Source organism: Brachionichthys hirsutus, chromosome 7 (genome assembly GCF_040956055.1).
Source record: "Brachionichthys hirsutus isolate HB-005 chromosome 7, CSIRO-AGI_Bhir_v1, whole genome shotgun sequence".
NCBI classification, from domain to species: Eukaryota; Metazoa; Chordata; class Actinopteri; order Lophiiformes; family Brachionichthyidae; genus Brachionichthys; species Brachionichthys hirsutus.
This window is the reverse complement of record NC_090903.1, coordinates 16,248,956-16,264,941: the sequence shown is the minus strand read 5'-3', so window position 1 is coordinate 16,264,941 and position 15,986 is coordinate 16,248,956. Positions and strand designations below refer to the sequence as shown.

At 52.4% G+C, this 15,986-nt stretch overlaps 1 protein-coding gene across 1 annotated transcript in view; it reads right to left on the bottom strand.

Annotated features, from left to right (window-relative positions):
• The window catches only part of gfra1a (gdnf family receptor alpha 1a), a 35,516-nt gene that overhangs the window by 7,881 nt on the left and 11,649 nt on the right, over positions 1 to 15,986 (bottom strand). The gene's annotated exons all lie outside the window — the stretch shown is intronic.

Below are 15,986 nucleotides of genomic sequence, written 5' to 3'. Positions count from 1 at the left end.
CCCTAGTGTCAGTGAATATATCTGCTGAACTCCTCTTGCACTCCCAGCAGATGGTCTCTCACACACACACGCACACACACACACTGCTGGGTCTGACGGGGGCCACACAGCATCGAGGCCGGGGCCATCTGGAGGCCTGCTGGGGGAACCAGGCCCCCCCAGTGGTTCGTGTTTCCGATTCAGCCTCTAATTGATTATCGTGCCGCCTGTTTCCTCCAGTCCCTTCCCTCATTAGCAGGGGGCGCCACAGGGTCGAGCCCTGACCTTGTCCACCTCTGTGCCCCCCCAGTCCTTCTCCTTGTCTTCCTGAGGTCCTCAGGACTTCCCACCGCTCTACACACAAGGCCCCCCATCTTTATCGGTCTCCTTCACATCCTCCTCTTCCTCCCATTTGCTGTGTGTTCTTTTCTTTTGGAGTCGTCTTCATCGTTTAATCTCCTTCTGAAGCCTCATCATCATCCACGTGGGTGAAGAAGAGGGTTGCTTCAGTGAACAGGGGCAGGTCATTGGTTAGTTAGCTTGCGTTGACCTCTTGCTCCCCGGGACGTTAGCATCGCTAACTGTCCTTGTTACCCCCAACTTCCCTAAAAAGCTATTTTAAAAGTGTCACTGTCCCGGACGTGTCGCCCTGTCTTCTTTACCCCGGTAATGTAGAGACATTAGCGCCCTTCATTTGGCGTCCGATGGGGGGGGTCAGTGTTCAGGATCGGTGGGATGGCTGGGGTATTAGCGTACAGTTACCCCACGCTCAACCCGAGGGGTCAGCGTGTTGAGAAGCTTCTTAGACCCGTCCTGTGGTTCCTCAGAAAGCATCGATGGCGTTGGACCTGAGATGAGAGTCCCTGATGGGGGACGGCTCCTGGTTTACGGACGACATAGCGGTCTGTTTCGTACGCCTCCCGACCAGCCCCGGTACTCCGTGTACCCGGTTCGGTTGTCAGGGTGTTGCGCTTGGTTTAACCCCTCGTGCGAGTTTATTGCCTCGCTGTCGATGACGGTCGGCCTCTCACGCGTCGCTCCTCTTGTGCCCGCCCTGTCGACACCTGATCTCATTATTCACGGTGTAAATAGCTTTTCTTGCACCTTATTCCCGTATTGATTGATTTGAAAGACGGGGCAACAGAGGAAGGAGGCCTGGGGTGTCTCCTCTGCTCGCCCCGTCGCCGTCGGTGATCCGTGAGGAGCTGCACTGTCATCCGCTTAATGGGCTCCACGCCGAAGTGGAGAGGAGGAGAGGGGGAGAGGAGGAGAGGAGGAGCGGGTCTGGGGGCTTGCTTACTCTCCTTCTCTTTCTGTTAATAATCTCGCGTCTTCCTTCAGACGCTGTCCCGGTCCAATAAAGCCACGTAAAACACAACTCTCCGCTGCTGCTAATTGATCCCTGGAGTCCAACTCTCTCTGCCTCGCTCCTCTCTGCGTCTCCTCCTGGCCCGTCTCCTCCTGGCCCGTCTCCTCCTGGCCCGTCTCCTCCTGCTTCCTGCACCAACAGTTTCTCTCCAATTCCTCTGGATTTATTGAACTTTATTTGAACACAGTCCAATTAAGATGAGCCGAGTGCCGTTGCTTGCTTGCTGCCGTTGTCCAGCCGTCCTATCCACCCCCCCCCCCCCCCCCCCCACTGCTCCTCTAATACTTCAGCTCCGGTCTCAACAGTACCTAAGCACCTAACGTGCCCTCAGTACCTCATCATCTCTTCCAATTTCAGAAATGAAACAGCTTTTCTTGGAACTTCATTTTGCTGGCGTTATGGCTGCCGGGCCTGATGGAGGAGAAACACCACCTTGTTGCTGCTCCACCCAAAGGTCTCACCTCTTGAACCCGTCCGCTTAGCTCTGTGGCTTCCAGAGGTGAAGGGCTGCAGCACATTCAACAATACTGAGACAGAAAGCAAGAGAGAAACAACTTGAGAAAGAAAAAGGGGAGGGAGGGAGGGCCTCGCCTCGCCTCGCCTCTGCAGCGATGAATCTCCAGCGAGGCTGCTTTATTACCCGTCTGCCGGGCAGAGTGGGCCCCGTGGGGCTGCAGCAGAAATATATGGCTCTTTAATAATCTGCACAAACACGTTCCAGGACAGTATGGTACACTACCCCGCCCCCACGCCGCTCGCCGATCACCTGGGGGGTTCTGGAGCTGCACTCCGATATCAGGCTCAAGTTGGTGACCACAATTCTCCTGAAGCAAACTTTGGATCGATCCTAATTGCTCTTCTTTCTATATTCCAACATCAGTTTTATTCCCAAGCAGCAATAAAAATCTGATCGAGCGGTCCCGTTGTCTAAAGGGGGCGGGTGTACGATCGATGCTGAGGGACACCCCCGTCGTCTAAAGGGGTTTAATATACCCAGCCACTCCGGCCCCTTTGCCGTGACCATCCTCCACCCACGGCTCCTCTCAGAACATCAAGCATCCGCCGTGGAGATGGATCGGAGATCTGTTTACTCCTGTGTGAGTACAAGCTGGAATCATACGCAGCCGCCCTCCTCTGAGTCAAACGGATTTACAACAGCGGCTGCGACGTTCCAAGGAATCTGATGCAACGCTGGAGGACGAGATGAAGCGAGGAGAGGTCGATTGGTGACATCACCTGCGAGAAGATGGAGGACGAGAAGGATTTCTTCTTCCTCATTGACAAACCCATCATGACGTTCCCCGTTATCCAGGTCATTTGAGCTTTGTCTTTACGACACGAGGAGGTGACGCCGGCAAAGCGAGCCGGAGGCCCAAGCCGGGACAGGAGCGCCGTGAGTCCGGCTCGGTGGATCAGTGTGACCAACAGGAGCTCAGAGCACTCTCCATCAACCTTCCAGCCAGAATCAACTTAAAATGAAATACAGAACTGGGACCTGAGTGAATGACTTGACCTAAAAGTTCACCGAGGTAGAGAGGTCTAACGTTTGATCCTTGGGACAAACAGACGGACCTCATAGATGAACGGGGTCATCAGCCACCGCCACCCCGTGTCTGGACTCCGAGGGGGGTACATGTTGCTGCTGGTCAGGACAGACTTTCAAAGACTTGATGTCGTAAAGCTCTCTTTACTTCACCGGTTTCAAACCGTTAGCAGTCTGTTAGCTCGGCCGTCTCTGTTTTCGCTATCTGCTTCCTGATGGCGACCTTCACAGAAAATCAAGCCACAGGAAATAGAGAAGGAAACAAGCCTGAAATATTTGAGTTGGACGTCTGGTCACGGAGCCGCCCTGAACATAACCCCGCCTCTAGCAAAGCAGCATAAGAAACGACCTGCGTTCCTCTACACCCCCACCCGCCTGGCTGAGATGGAGCGGGTCGCTGTGAGACTCTCCTGCTAGCTTCAGCCGAGATGGATGATGTTCATTTCCTAAGCTGCGTCTTGAACACTTTAGTGCATACAACCCACTTCTATTGGACTGTATGTTTTTAATTTAACATCCAGGCTTGTCAAAGTCGGGCTCCAAGATGGATGAGGACCGTTCTACCTCCGCTGGCAGCTTGAAAGCAGAAAACATGGTGGGAGGGATCGAGGTGCGTGTGGTGGATGGAGAGATGGAGTGAACAAAGGCGGCCTTATAAGGCAAGAAAGAGGACAGCGCCACAGACGTCTTCCAGACGGCCAACAAAAGCAGATGTGATGAGAGGAGAAAGAGCAAGCAGCAAAAGACGGGAAGAAGAATAGAAGGACAAAAGTGGTGTTTGGGAGGAAACCAAAAGCTACTGGACCAGCCGTGGAAGCTACCGGACCAGCCGTGGAAGCTACCGGACCAGCCGTGGAAGCTACCGGACCAAACATTGAAGCTACCGGACCAAACATTGAAGCTACCGGACCAAACATTGAAGCTACCGGACCAAACATGGAAGCTACCGGACCAAACATTGAAGCTACCGGACCAAACATGGAAGCTACCGGACCAAACATTGAAGCTACCGGACCAAACATGGAAGCTACCGGACCAAACATTGAAGTTACCGGACCAAACATTGAAGCTACCGGACCAACCATTGAAGCTACCGGACCAAACATGGAAGCTACCGGACCAAACATTGAAGCTACCGGACCAAACGTGGAAGCTACCGACCAGCCGTGGAAGCTACCGGACCAACCATTGAAGCTACCGAACAGCCATTGAAGCTACCGGACCAACCATTGAAGCTACCGAACCAAACATTAAAGCTACCGACCAGCCGTGGAAGCTACCGAACAGACATGGAAGCTACCGGCCCAGCCGTGGAAGCTACCGGACCAGCCATTGAAGCTACCGGACCAGCCATTGAAGCTACCGAACAGCCATTGAAGCTACCGGACCAGCCATGGAAGCTACCGAACCAAACATTAAAGCTACCGAACCAAACATTGAAGCTACCGAACCAAACATTGAAGCTACCGACCAGCCATGGAAGCTACCGAACAGACATGGAAGCTACCGAACCAACCATTGAAGCTACCGAACCAAACATTGAAGCTACCGAACCAAACATTGAAGCTACCGGACCAGCCGTGGAAGCTACCAACCAGCCGTGGAAGCTACCGACCAGCCATGGAAGCTACCGGCCCAGCCGTGGAAGCTACCAAACAGACATGGAAGCTACCGAACCAACCATTGAAGCTACCGAACCAAACATTGAAGCTACTGAACCAAACATTGAAGCTACCGGACCAGCCGTGGAAGCTACCGACCAGCCGTGGAAGCTACCAAACAGACATGGAAGCTACCGAACCAACCATTGAAGCTACCGAACCAAACATTGAAGCTACTGAACCAAACATTGAAGCTACCGGACCAGCCGTGGAAGCTACCGACCAGCCGTGGAAGCTACCGACCAGACATGGAAGCTACCGAACCAAACATTGAAGCTACCGGCCCAGCCGTGGAAGCTACCGAACAGACATGGAAGCTACCGGACCAGCCTTGGAAGCTACCGACCAGACATGGAAGCTACCGGACCAGCCTTGGAAGCTATCGACCAGCCATGGAAGCTACCGAACAGACATGGAAGCTACCGGCCCAGCCGTGGAAGCTACCAAACAGACATGGAAGCTACCGAACCAACCATTGAAGCTACCGAACCAAACATTGAAGCTACTGAACCAAACATTGAAGCTACCGGACCAGCCGTGGAAGCTACCGACCAGACATGGAAGCTACCGAACCAAACATTGAAGCTACCGGCCCAGCCGTGGAAGCTACCAAACAGACATGGAAGCTACCGGACCAGCCTTGGAAGCTACCGACCAGCCATGGAAGCTACCGGACCAACCGTTGAAGCTACCGGCCCGGCCGTGGAAGCTACCGAACAGACGTGGAAGCTACCGGACCAGCCATTGAAGCTACCGAACCAAACATTGAAGCTACCGAACCAAACATTGAAGCTACCGACCAGCCATGGAAGCTACCGGCCCAGCCGTGGAAGCTACCAAACAGACATGGAAGCTACCGAACCAACCATTGAAGCTACTGAACCAAACATTGAAGCTACCGAACCAACCATTGAAGCTACCGAACCAAACATTGACGCTACTGAACCAAACATTGAAGCTACCAGAACAGCCGTGGAAGCTACCGACCAGCCATGGAAGCTACCTTTCTGAAAACACAAACCGACCGCTGTTTAAGGAGAATGGAGTTGTCAGACGGAGTCTGCTGCTGATGTCAGTAAAACGGGCTCTCTGCTGCGTGGCGAGGTCAGGGTGAGCTAATGGCTGACAGGCGACCCCAGGCTCGCTAACTGACCAACGACTTCCCCTGCATGCTCGTCGTTGGGCGGCAGGAGATCGGTCCGATCACATCGACTGGACGCTGTCATCAAAGAACAAAGAGACGGAGGGAAAGACAAAGCTCTTCTGTGTTTGGGGGAGTTGAGAAAAAGTTAGCTTTTTCAAGTTGACAACGTTCCACGGCGGACCGGAGAGATCAGGGATCTTCTTTCTCTGTGATTTACTTGTCTTTTCTTCGCTCTCTTCTTCATTCAGCCGTTCTCCTCCGTAGCTTTCAGAGAAAAGCCCAAATGGAAAGCACTCAGACAATAAACTGTGGCCTCGCGGCTCCAGTGACTTCGCCCGGCAGTCGGATGCTGAGCGAATCCGCATCCGACAGCTCGGCCTTCCATCGCAACGCGTGAAAGAGAAGCTAACAGATGTTATGAGGAGATGTCTGAGTGCACGTCGCTCCCGCTCTCCACGTTCTGGCCTTTATGCTGTAAGACATCTCGATGTGTGTGTGTGTGTGTGTGTGTGTGTGTGTGTGGGGGGGGGGGGGGGGGGCGTTCTTTATTAAAGAGAACGAGGAAACTTTATAAAGTTTCCTCGTCCCAGCTCACAAAGCAAACCTTACATAAATGTTTTAGACTTTTATGTTAAATATCTTCGTGTATGTCAATTTAAACAAGACAGAGAATGCAGATTAGGGGGGGGGGGGGAGGGGGGTCAAGAGAGACAAAAAATACGTCTCGTCAAAGTCCGCATGTCCATTTTAAATCCTGATCGCTTGTTCACACGCCAAAGGTAACTGACAGGTGTGTGTGTGTGTGTGTGTTCTGTGGTTTATAGATATTCATTACAGCAGAGGTTAGAGAGATGTTTTATCTGTCAACGCACACACACTGCAGTGAGAGCATCCATCCATCATCCCGCGTGGAAGCATCCATCCATCATCCCGCGTGGCAGACCAACCCGGCGGGGGCGTGTAAAGAGACGACGAGAAACAAATCAAACACTTCCTGAACGGCGACTCACGGCCTCCCTGACGACACTCGTAAATGAACTTTAGTCAAAGGGGCGTGGACTTTATTAAATGGGGCGTGTCAACAGCAAACGGATCACGTTCCTTTTAGTTTACCGGGTTTGCATGAGGCAAACGGCCGTTTCTCGCTTCCTCATCCGGTCAATAGCACTGATTGATTAGTGATTGCATCCTGTGGCGGTCGTGGCGCCGATCCCCGGCCTGAGTCCAGCTCGGACGGATCCGAGCCTCTCAGAACGGGATCCGACGCCGGCGCTGCTCACGGCTCCGTTTCGTGACACAGTTCCTCTAAACGCAGCGATGGAATCGTGTCAGCGGATGAATAATGGAGAATTCAGCATTTTGTTTCATATAAATATAAAGTGGGGCGCATAATTATGGATCCAGAGACGTGTCCTCAAACGGGGGTCCTCCAAATAAGAAGGAACTCCAGCTGAGCTCAAGGTGTTTGTCTTCTTGTTTTGTCTTCGGCTCGTTGGTGGAACTTATCACAGGTGAGGAAGAGGATGAGATACGGAGGAAGAGAATAAACTCAGGACATGAGCCTCAGAGACATCATGAAAGGACATTGAAAGGACGTCCCGCTCGGCTGCGTGTTAGCGTGACCCGATCACCAGGTCCCCTGGAGGGGACCGTGACGTCTGAGCGTCCTCTCGTAAACCTGCTACCTGATGCCCCGTCCTCAGGACAGCGTCCGCCGAGGCCACGGCACGGATTGGTATTCAACCAGAGCCAGAGTCCACGTCCACGTCCACGTCCACGGCGTGTGTGCAAATCAGGACCTGGGGGACTGGGGACTATAAAGTAGGACAGACACGTCCTCAAGCACGGCCAGAGACACCGCAGGAGGGCCGGTTGTTACTTCCCTCCTGTCTCTTCCTGTCTCTCTGCTTGTCTTCCTGTCTCCTTGCTTGTCTTCCTGTCTCCCTGCTTGTCTCCCTGCTTGTCTTCCTGTCTCCTTGCTTGTCTCCCTACTTGTCTCCCTGTCTCCCTGCTTGTCTTCCTGTCTCCTTGCTTGTCTCCCTACTTGTCTCCCTGTCTCCCTGCTTGTCTCCCTGTCTCCCTGCTTGTCTTCCTGTCTCCCTGCTTGTCTCCCTGTCTCCCTGCTTGTCTTCATGTCTCCTTGCTTGTCTCCCTACTTGTCTCCCTGTCTCCCTGCTTGTCTCCCTGCTTGTCTTCCTGTCTCCCTGCTTGTCTTCCTGTCTCCCTGCTTGTCCCCCCGTCTCCTTGCTTGTCTTCCTGTCTCCCTGCTTGTCCCCCCGTCTCCTTGCTTGTCTTCCTGTCTCCCTGCTTGTCCCCCTGTCTCCTTGCTTGTCTTCCTGTCTCCCTGCTTGTCTCCCTGCTTGTCTTCCTGTCTCCTTGCTTGTCTCCCTGCTTGTCTTCCTGTCTCCCTGCTTGTCTTCCTGTCTCCCTGCTTGTCTCCCTGTCTCCCTGCTTGTCTCCTTGCTTGTCTCCCTGCTTGTCTCCCTGCTTGTCTTCCTGTCTCCCTGCTTGTCTCCCTACTTGTCTCCCTGTCTCCCTGCTTGTCTCCCTGCTTGTCTTCCTGTCTCCTTGCTTGTCTTCCTACTTGCCTCCCTGTCTCCCTGCTTGTCTTCCTGTCTCCCTGCTTGTCTCCCTGTCTCCCTGCTTGTCTCCTTGCTTGTCTCCCTGCTTGTCTCCCTACTTGTCTCCCTGTCTCCCTGCTTGTCTCCCTGCTTGTCTTCCTGTCTCCTTGCTTGTCTCCCTACTTGCCTCCCTGTCTCCCTGCTTGTCTTCCTGTCTCCCTGCTTGTCTCCCTGTCTCCCTGCTTGTCTCCCTGTCTCCCTGCTTGTCTCCTTGCTTGTCTCCTTGCTTGTCTTCCTGTCTCCCTGCTTCCACGTGGACTGAGGAGCTGATTCTCTCTGCTGCACCTCGGCTGTCTTTGGATGTATTAATCAGGGACACGTGGCGCCTTTCCAGAGCCTCCGGGCCCATTACTGACACAATTAATAATTGATCGGGTCGCTCAGACACACACAAGCTCCTGAGCACACATACACAAGTCACCGCAACCAGATAAAGTGCAGTAGAAAACAAACGTGCCGCCCGGTGCCGGTGGATCGGAGGGTCCAACGCCGGGAGCTTCTGGATGTTTTAAAATGAGAAGTGAGAACAAATCAAACGTCTCTGCATGACCCGGGACTGGACTGGTGACACCCAGCTCCCTTTGTTACCGAGGCGACGCGCCCCTGCATGGACAATCTCACACTTTATAGCTCCAACTATGTGAAATGGAGGCCGTTCGGGACACGGCACGCTACGGATTGCATCCCTGCAGCACCTACCCAAAGCTAATCAATCACTGTGGATGCGGAACAACTCGGCTTTCAAAGCAGATGCTGTTCATTTAGTTCTGGTCTGTGATTGGCTGAGGACAGAACACCTGGCCTGGAGTGGATGAACAGAGAACCTTTTATTATACCCGAGTAAACTTTCTCTGTTACTTCAGGTGTCGGATTCTTGTCTGTGAGCTTCATGGTCAATCATTTCATGTGTTTATAGGAGGCACGCACACACACACGCACATGCACGCACACACGCACACACACACGCACACACACACGCACACACACACACGCACACACGCACACACACGCACGCGCACACACGCACATGCCGTTTGAATAACGCCGTCATGGAATGATGTCTGTGGATCGAGAACCAGCTCCAGTTTGAACCCCTGTAACCTTTGACCCTCAACAACCGCTCCAGATAAGCCCAACCCGTCTTGTCCTCATCGCGTCTTTCAGAGACAAATCCGTCCTGCACCGGCTGGGACAGAAGGAAGACTGCTCGCTCCTGCAGGTCATTATTTGGTTCTACCGACTGAAGGGACCGGCTGTTCTGGATCAGGGTTCATATATCAGGTGTTCCAGACGCTGGGGGTGTATTTCTACGCCCGTCCAGCCACGTCCACAGTGAGACTGTGGATCAGCAGACCCAGCGCTACGTCATGTCCATTCTCTTCAGACGACCGCTGCAGGAGCACTAATCAAACGTATCTTTTATAATCGAGGTTGGTGCAAATAATTACCTATTTGAGCAAGAAACAGCTTTATTTATTCAACGAGACAATGTCGGAGTGGGGAACGAATTCCCTTTTAACTGCTGCCAGCGCACAATGGCTCAAGCAACATCCGTACGAAAGACCCCAGCGCATTAATTAAGTCTGAAGCAACCAGTGCAGTTTGAGCACACAAAAGAGTCTGTTCATTTGGCCTGAAATAATCATGAAAAGGCTGCATGTCCTGTTCTCTAAGTCGCTGCTGCGTTTGCCCCTTATTTATTCATTGAATGTCTATTAACCTGAAGGCGTTTCACAGGGAGGATAATTTATTATTCAATAAGGTTGATATTGCAGCGCTGACACTCGGAAACGATATTTATTCCAGACAAACGTGAAATAAATCCTTGCTTAAAAGACGAAGACAATGAGAACTTTGTGAGATGTGAAACTCCATAAATGAGGCGTGTTTTTACTGAGTTTCTGTTTCTCATGCTCGCCAGCGACCATCGCTGGCAATAAGGCCATTTTTAGCCTGCAGGCTGCAACGGGTCAGCGCAGCTTTGTGACTTATTGATCATTTGGTGGACGTGGTTTGACCTTGAGATATAGATGGCCCATATGTTTGAACATATTTACAGACATACATGGACTGAGCAGCCAACGTCCTGATGTACACTCCACCTCAGTGGAGTATGGTTAAACGCAGCTCTACTGCAGCACGGTGGAGTTAGCGCACCGCTAGTGTAGCATGGTGGAGTAAACGCACCGCTAGTGTAGCACGGTGGAGTTAGCGCAGCTCTAGTGTAGCACGGTGGAGTTAGCGCAGCTCTAGTGTAGCACGGTGGAGTTAGCGCACCGCTACTGTAGCATGGTGGAGTAAACGCACCGCTAGTGTAGCACGGTGGAGTTAGCGCAGCTCTAGTGTAGCATGGTGGAGTAAACGCACCGCTAGTGTAGCACGGTGGAGTTAGCGCAGCTCTAGTGTAGCACGGTGGAGTTAGCGCAGCTCTAGTGTAGCACGGTGGAGTTAGCGCACCGCTACTGTAGCATGGTGGAGTAAACGCACCGCTAGTGTAGCACGGTGGAGTTAGCGCAGCTCTAGTGTAGCACGGTGGAGTTAGCGCAGCTCTAGTGTAGCACGGTGGAGTTAGCGCACCGCTACTGTAGCATGGTGGAGTAAACGCACCGCTAGTATAGCACGGTGGAGTTAGCGCACCGCTACTGTAGCATGGTGGAGTAAACGCAGCTCTAGTGTAGCACGGTGGAGTAAACGCAGCGCTACTGCAGCACAGTGGAGTTAGCGCAGCTCTACTGCAGCACGGTGGAGTAAACGCACCGCTAGTGTAGCACGGTGGAGTTAGCACACCGCTACTGTAGCATGGTGGAGTAAACGCAGCTCTAGTGTAGCACGGTGGAGTAAACGCAGCTCTACTGCAGCACGGTGGAGTTAGCGCAGTTCTACTGCAGCACGGTGGAGTAAACGCAGCTCTAGTGTAGCACCGCTAGTGTAGCACGGTGGAGTAAACGCAGCGCTACTGTAGCATGGTGGAGTAAACGCAGCACTAGTGTAGCACCGCTAGTGTAGCACGGTGGAGTTAGCGCACCGCTAGTGTAGCACGGTGGAGTAAACGCAGCGCTAGTGTAGCACAGTGGAGTAAACGCAGCGCTAGTGTAGCACGGTGGAGTAAACGCAGCGCTAGTGTAGCACCGCTAGTGTAGCACGGTGGAGTTAGCACACCGCTAGTGTAGCACGGTGGAGTAAACGCAGCGCTAGTGTAGCACGGGGGAGTAAACGCAGCGCTAGTGTAGCACGGTGGAGTTAGCACACCGCTAGTGTAGCACGGTGGAGTTAGCGCAGCTCTAGTGTAGCACGGTGGAGTAAATGTAGCGCTAGTGTAGCACGGTGGAGTTAGCACACCGCTAGTGTAGCACGGTGGAGTTAGCGCAGCTCTAGTGTAGCACGGTGGAGTAAACGCAGCTCTACTGTAGCACGGTGGAGTTAGCACACCGCTAGTGTAGCACGGTGGAGTAAACGCAGCGCTAGTGTAGCACGGTGGAGTTAGCACACCGCTAGTGTAGCACGGTGGAGTTAGCGCAGCTCTAGTGTAGCACGGTGGAGTAAACGTAGCGCTAGTGTAGCACGGTGGAGTTAGCACACCGCTAGTGTAGCACGGTGGAGTTAGCGCAGCTCTAGTGTAGCACGGTGGAGTAAACGTAGCGCTAGTGTAGCACGGTGGAGTTAGCACACCGCTAGTGTAACACGGTGGAGTAAACGCAGCGCTAGTGTAGCACGGTGGAGTTAGCGCAGCTCTAGTGTAGCACGGTGGAGTAAACGCAGCTCTACTGTAGCACGGTGGAGTTAGCACACCGCTAGTGTAGCACGGTGGAGTTAGCACACCGCTAGTGTAGCACGGTGGAGTAAACGCAGCTCTAGTGTAGCACGGTGGAGTAAACGCAGCTCTACTGTAGCACGGTGGAGTTAGCACACCGCTAGTGTAGCACGGTGGAGTAAACGCAGCTCTAGTGTAGCACGGTGGAGTAAACGCAGCTCTACTGTAGCACGGTGGAGTTAGCACACCGCTAGTGTAGCACGGTGGAGTTAGCACACTGCTATGACAGAGGGATAACACAAAGCCTCTGTGAAACACACACTAACAGTCGGTCACACACCACACAAGTGATGCTTCATCAAACAACAATTCCGTGGCAGCAAGCGTCGTCCTGTTTGGATCTGGTGCTCCAGATAATCGGTTCTTCAGAGTCTCGATGTGAATCTGGCACCTACATGTTAAAGAGAACGTCTGATTGGCTTGCCCTTAGCGTTACTCGTACCAGGCCTGGACCTCAGACCCTTTACCAAGTCAAGCGTGTAATATCAGGAAAGTAGCTAACCTTTAGCTTCAGGCTAACACACAAGCTAACTGTGTGCATGATCCCTGCTGTGGATGTTCTGATAGACGGTTCAGACCCCGGCAGCTTGGACCTCATACATGTCGGTGTTGGTTCTCATCCGTCCAGGTCGAGGTAAATCCAGTTCAGTTGATTCTCCTCTCTCTTGATTTACCTCATGCACTTTCCACACCTCTAATTTCAAGAAAACTGCTGCAGACATTTAAAGTAATCTAACAGCGTGTTCCGTCTCAGTGAACAGAACCTTTAGAAAACGGGCTTGGATCAAAGTGCATCTCAAGCAGCCAGTAAAGAGTGGACCTCAGCACTCGCCATAAGTAAAGTGCGTTCCTTATCACTTCTGATAGTTTTCTGCAGACAAAAGCAAGTGCGCTCAGAAAAAGACGCTCCTCAGACTCCATTATTTTCTTGGCTGTGTCCCAGCACATGGATATATTTCAGCTTTTAGGGTAGATAAAACGAGCGCACACCAAACTGCTCGTGTCGTGTTTCCATCACGCTGTGTGGTCGCTGCAGGTGTACATCACAGCCGGCGTGTTCGCTGGAAGTCTTCCTGTTTAATTTCCCGGTCCTCCCGCCCGCCCGCCATCCTGAGAGAATATGCTAAATGTGCTCGGCCTGGGGATGTTTGATTTCTCTCTGCTGCGCTCCCTTCCATCTGACAGATTGGAATAATAAGGAGAGCTAATTGGAGAGGCTGCTCATATGCTAATTGCAACAGTTATTTTTAAGAAACATCTGCCTCTCTCTTTGGTTGGGAAGCTTTACCTGTACAGGTGTGTGCGTGTGTTTAGACGTCTGGAGCATTGCCTTGGTTCTCTGCATCCAGCCAGCTGATAACAGCATAACGGGACACATTTCCAATTCCTACTGCAGCGTTACGCCGCCTCTTAATCCGGGAGAAAATCAATGGCTAATAACCTCTGAAAACAGTCGCCCCCGGCCTCGCCGACTTCCCCGGGCGCCAGGCTGTAAATATGGCTGCATCAGCACCGGAACATGCTAAAGCTCCGTTTCTTCTTAACCCTCTCTCCGGGTGTGCCCTCACCATCCGTAGGTCGAGGGTTAAAGGTCGTTGTGATCGGTGTGCGAGGAGAGGAAGGTTAGCAGCTGGAGCTAATGCTACCCGGCCTGTAAATGTTACGCTGGCGTGACTCTAAAAAAGAAATGCTACTGAGGCATTAGCATTGTTAGCTCACACAGCTACTCCCTTTACTGTTGATTAATGCTTCTCATCTTCACTCACAACCACGATTGATGTCCACTCCAACGAATCAAAGAAGACCGCGCCCTTTTCAGCGTGCTGCCCCGCCTGTTTCCCACCGGTCTGGAGAAAACACGGTTTGTCGTTAAGAAGACATTTCTGCAGCCTTCCATTGTTCTTTGTCTTCGTGTGAACCGTTTGAATCCAGACATTTACAGGTGTTTGATGTCATCCTGTTACAGTTTGGACATTTCGTTCAGTAAGGAATCAAATGTGCAGCTGTCTTAATTTCGCTCCCCCAAAATGAACGTCTGGTCGTTTTCTTTGATTTCTCATCAAACATAAATCCTGAATTTTACTTTGAAAGCGTCCGTCTCTCTCGCCATGGCTTAAACGCGTGTAGCTTCAGTCAGACTTCTGCTGCGTCCATGCAGAGGACAGCTCGCCTAACGACGGGCTTTCAGCGACGTACGGGTACGTACATGTACAGTACAAATACGAGTACGTACATATGTACAGTACAAATGCAATACGTATACGTTTGAAAATAACGTCGGCCAAGTTGGCGGTGAATGGGGGTTGAGTTTAACCGCAAAATCGACTCATGACGAGGTCTTCGGAACGTGACTCCGCCCTTAAGTGAGGACCGCCTGTATTCCTATGGACAGGAAAGAGCTGTTGCCGGTGGCAACGAGAAGGAAGACCTGATCTTGCAGGATGTAAACCGCTTCAGATGAAAATGAGGGCTTAGCAGGCAGAATGGCACGCACACACACACACACACACACACACAAAGCACACACACAAACACGCACACACACAAACCACACACGCACACATACGCACACACACACACACACACACACACACACACACACAAACCACACACGCACACACACGCACACACACACGCACACACAAACCACACACAAACCACACACACACACACACGCACACACACACACACACACACACACAAACCACGCACGCACACACACGCACACACGCACGCACACACAAACCACACACAAACCACACACACACACACACGCACACACACACACACACACACACACAAACCACACACGCACACACACACTCACACAAACCACACACACACACACACACACAAACCACACACGCACACACAAACCACACACAAACCACACACACACACACACACACACACAAACCACACACACACACACACACACACACACACACACACACACACGCCACCACTCCTGTGACCGACGCCCTTAAAGGACTCCGGCTGCGTTCTGCTCTCCTAAACGCACATCGCCATGTTAAATCATCGCCGCTGCCTCCTGGGCCAAATGTTCACCGACACAAACACACACACACACACACACACAAACCACACACACAAACACACAAACACACACACACAAACCCCACACACAAACACACAACTCCGAGGAGAGTACGTAACTGCAGCGTGAGCACGCCGGCTTGCAACCCGGTTCCTCCCTCGATGGAGGCCGAGAGATGCTAACGCTATTGCTACATAGTACAACGCCAACTGGCATTAAAAGAGGAATTGCATGTCCTTTGTTCCACCTGTAAAACCCTTTGAAGTGTCTCTGGAATGGAGGAGAAAGCGTGACGGAAGCGAAGACGCAGCGCTGTCTGGTGACTCGTGGTTAAAACCGAACTGTGTGTTGGTGCGGCGGGGCGGCGGGGCGGAGTAATGGACGACAGGAAGTGGGGAAACGGACGAAAGAAAGGAGGAGAGATGATGTCTTCAGAGGTCTCCGTGGAAACGCAACCAGCACTGAACGTGGGATCGAGCGACCTGATGGAAGACGGATTCACTGCTTGAGTTTCAAACTGAGGTGGGAGGATCGCTTTCATTACACCTGAGGGTCAGGTGCAGCGTCGCCTCCATCCTCTGTATGGCGTGCTTACCTGACTTCCCCCTGTCATCTTTAGCACACCTGCTAGAGAACTGTTCTTGAAGGGATGACAGATCGGATAAGATGGAGACACAGGGAGGGCCGATGTGGGAATGTTGGAACCCTAACCCGGCGAGCCTTCGGACAAAGACGCCGTGACGACGGCTAAAACTGGAATAAAGTCTACGCCAGTCACAAAACGCTCGTCTGCACTGATC